Source organism: Apium graveolens, chromosome 7, assembly GCF_009905375.1.
Source record: "Apium graveolens cultivar Ventura chromosome 7, ASM990537v1, whole genome shotgun sequence".
NCBI lineage: Eukaryota > Viridiplantae > Streptophyta > Magnoliopsida > Apiales > Apiaceae > Apium > Apium graveolens.
The window spans coordinates 19,598,218-19,602,559 of record NC_133653.1 but is presented as its reverse complement, the minus strand read 5'-3'; the positions used below and the strand labels follow the sequence as shown (position 1 = coordinate 19,602,559).

Genomic DNA, 4,342 nt, shown 5'->3' with positions numbered 1-4,342 from the left:
TTAAATAAAATGTTGCTTATAAGTTTTGCAAGATTTGCTGTTTTAGATGTCGATATTACTGAGTGGGAATTTGGTGTTCAACTTCGAATGCAATACTTTGTTTCGGCCTACATTTCTCTATCAACTCTTCTCACTTTGAAACATAAATTGCAGGCTCTCAAAGATCTCTACACACATTTGACTCCAATTCAGTGTGTAAATATTGCAGGTCATCCTAATAGGCCAACGTGTCTTGACCACATATTTAATATTACTGAGAAGTTAGTAAAGGTTTTTTTAAATTCTCATGCTTCTATTTTTCTTTAGTTAGACTAACAATGATATTCTAAAAGATCTGTTAGTATTTTATTTCATATCTTTCCAGTTTGTAGAGCTAGATGGTTATCGAGGAGGGTATGATGATCCTGCAATTATCACGGGTCTTGGATCAATAAATGGAAGAAGCTACATGTTCATTGGTCAACAGAAGGGTAGAAACACAAAGGAGAACATTATGCGCAATTTCGGAATGCCTACACCACGTGGGTATGTATATATGGAGGTGACTTGAGCATCTATTTGTTTACTGTTTCGTGATTTAAATGTGAACTGCTAATGATGAAGGAAAGTTCCCTAATTAGTAAACAGAAAAAGGATAAAATAACAGTGTAAAAATGTGTCTGTCACATAGAAAAATTTGGCACCAAGCCTTGTGGCATATGCAGCATTATGCCTACCAATTGGATATGCATTACTTCTTAGTTGTTAACTAGTGAGATTAGCTTATTAAAGTGCAATTGGATTCTTTATTATTATTTGATTATTTCTGTAATCGTGCACTTGTAGGTGGTATATACCATCATGGGTTGTCCTGCAGGGCCACGTACAAACATTTCAAATCCGTAGCTTTTGTTGGAAAGGTAGACAGTTTTGAATACTGTTGTAAGAGTCTAACCTAGCGGTGCAAATTAAACCTTCTTTTAACTTTATTCTATAATTTTGTTACTGAAATACCAGCCTTATATAGGCAAACCTTATTTTCTTTTGATGGCCTGCTTTCGAGGATTTCTCTATTAATATCCTTGAGCCATTTTTGATTTTCCAATTTGTATCTAGACATACAACATCACTTAGAATGTATTTTTAACCTAGTCTGGCCTGATTAATCGTGATATGGCCTAAAAATGGAGTTTCCAGACATTGACCATTTCTTTACAGTAATGCTGATTTTGTTTGGTCCAGTATGCCATCTGTTTTTCTTAATTCTATTTTGTTTCCTCTCTAGCTTATTCATCAACAGAGGTTGAGAATTTGATTTAAGCTTTGTAAAGGAAATAATCCCAATCAATTAAGCTTGCTTACATTTATAGAAGAAGATAGGAAAATGTAGATGCCGCACATTTACATTGCTCTGCAGGTAATGCTCGTTTTCATAAAAAATGGTACTCCTTAAGGTTCGTGGAGCATTTTATATATTCTACATATACCAAACTTTAGCTTCCACATATAGAAGTTAATCCCCCAGCTTCTAAATTAATATTTGTATTAAGAGTGCCATTTTAGGTGGCTATACATATGTTATATATATATATGTATATATATATATTACTATGAAATCTATATATTGTACATATTAAGGGCGCAACTGAAACCTAGAAAGGAAGTATTGCATTGCATAAAGCCAGCTGATAAGAACACTAATTACTCAAAGTACTAGATATCATCAAATTTAGCGCTTGGTAGGATTATATTCATATTACTTGTGAGGATTTTATATTACTAGAAGTATTAGATATCATGATATTAGTATATGACTGTCAGGAGCATCAAAAGTAAATATATTTATAATTATTAGTTATATCTATTGTGTTAATCAGGAAACGTGATTAAGTATTAATTAGTTACAACCATATTCAGGTATAATTATCCTACATTTTAAGTTATTTCGGGAATAACACTGTTGATTTAATGTTTTTATTCAATAAGGAAAATTTTAAATATATAATCCTAACAATACAATCAAAACTTCTAATTAACAGCGTGCCCAAAAAATCAAACAAAATAGAAGGATTAAATTCCGAAAAAAATTAGAGGGATTAATTAACATATAAGAAAATTTACCTAATTATATATATATATTATACTATATTGAGATAAAAATAATTATACACTAGTCTTAGTGTTAGTTATTTAATTTAATTTGGAGGGAATATCAGTATATGTATATTTCAGCTTCCTCATTTAATACATACGTATTATGTTGGATAGATCAAATAGACATATGCATATTTGAACATGAAATTTAGTTTATATACAGTAGGTACCTTATTGGATTACCAAAGGAAACAAACTCCTCCTACAATTGTGGCTTGATTTAGTCCCTAACCTTTGCTCCTTTTAACCTCTGCATTGATCATATGTTCATCCTAAGCCGTTCATCTTGCGCTATGTAACCTTTGTTCATTACTTTATATATTGTGGAATATGGTAACAAATTTTTTTACTGATCAATTAAATTAAAGTTGACTATTTGGTCTTATACAATTAGTTTCCAGCATTTCCCTCTTCCATAAAATAAAATTTTAATCTTTTTTTAATCTTTCGTGTGAACAAAGAAACATCTAGTGAGGCATGTATCTTGCATGGACTTCTCTAACTTCCGTGTACACAAAATATTCTGCCTAATTTTGATTACAAATTTCTAATTTATTTAAGTGTATATTGTAGGGGGAAACCCTAGCTATCTACCGAAGATGATTCTAATGATGGAGACAGCAATGACGAGAGTAACGAGTCTGATGTAGATCGTGATATGAGCGATTCTTATTATGATCATGTCGCTCGTTATTAGGGATTGAAATTTAGCTTTATGTATTTGATAATGAATGTTTGTAAGTTAACCAAGTTGTGTTTGTAAACTGAATTTATTTTTGGGGTGTTTTGAAATTGAATTTCGTTTAGTGGGTGTTTGTATATCCACCTAATTTGCTTTCTACTTTTGAATGTGAATTGGTACGGATATATGGTATAACTAATGTAAATTATGGTATTTTGTCTTGTAGCATTAGTTTTATATTTTGTTGAGTTTGTGATTGGAAGCCGGAAATTAAATTAGACGTTGATTGTATTTGACTTTGGCAAGTTTAGAATTTAAATTGGAAGCCGAAAATGGCTGGAAACTGAAAAATCAGTATTTGACTCTTCTGGAAATACAAACTTACGACGGCTGTTCATCGCATATTCCGTCGTAAGTAGGTCCCAATTCCTAAAATACGATACTTTTTTCTGTCGTAAGTTAATAATTTACGACGTTAATTGCGTCATAAATTTATGTTTTATTTTATCAAAGATGGGTCCCACAATAAAATATTTGACGTTTCCTCCTTCGTAAGTAACTAACTTACGATAATATTTTCCGGCGTAACTTCATAACATACAACGGAATAAATTCCGTCGTAAGTAGATTTATTATTTTATTGAGACGTGGCCCCTGCATCCTAACTTCCGACGTAATTTTATCTTGTGACGAAAAAACGAACTTACTACTTGACCAAAAATGACGATTTGTTTCCGTCGTAAATGGCTCAATTACGACGATTTCAGTTCAAAAAACCGTCAAAAATGGCCAAATTTGTTGTAGTGTATCAAGTACTTTTGTTATAATTGATTTTTCATTTGATGAAGAGGTCTTTGAAAAATCATCTAATCTCCTTGTTGCCTATATGCTATCTGGTATCTCACACCCGTAGTTATATTCTAATCCGCTGATGTGTGTGTTGTTGGGGTGTTAATTCAAACTTGAAGTTATCTGCTTTGTCTATTTATTTTTCTGAGTCGTGCTGCTATATCATGTTTGTGCCATGGCCTGGCCTGGAGAGTTTATAGGAATAGTTTTTGAATAAGTCCTTGTTTAACGTTTGTAGTTGATTTAGTCTAGGTAAGTTTGTTATGTAGTCCCTATTTTGTAGGACACTTTCTACCTGTGTTTTGTTTAAGTATGAGAGTGAGTATAAATAAAATCTTTAAGCTATTCAACGCTTACATTCTCTGTTTTACAATCATACATTCTGAATATTATTTGTGTTTAAATTGTAGTGTCAATATTCTGGTATCCAAGCTAGGAAACATAGTGGATGACCAAGTGTATGCCAAAGGCACAAATGATGGAGGTAGGGAAAATTAAGAACAGAATGATCAACTTGAGCTATCCAATGCTGTCACGAGCGAATTACATAGCATGGGCCATGAAAATGAAGGTTAATCTGCAGGCCCATGGAGTCTGGGATGCAATATCACCGAAGGATCCGAAAACAACCGTGGTTGAAGAGAAAGAGGATAAGTTAGCCTTGGCTGCGATATACCA

At 32.5% G+C, this 4,342-nt stretch overlaps 1 long non-coding RNA gene across 1 annotated transcript; it reads left to right on the top strand.

Moving 5' to 3' along the window:
- Window positions 1–343: 343 nt before the first annotated feature.
- On the top strand, window positions 344–2,940 carry LOC141675148 (uncharacterized). The gene is made up of 3 exons (XR_012555915.1): window positions 344–525; window positions 826–899; window positions 2,707–2,940. It is a non-coding gene; the product is annotated as an uncharacterized LOC141675148 (long non-coding RNA).
- Window positions 2,941–4,342: the final 1,402 nt, after the last annotated feature.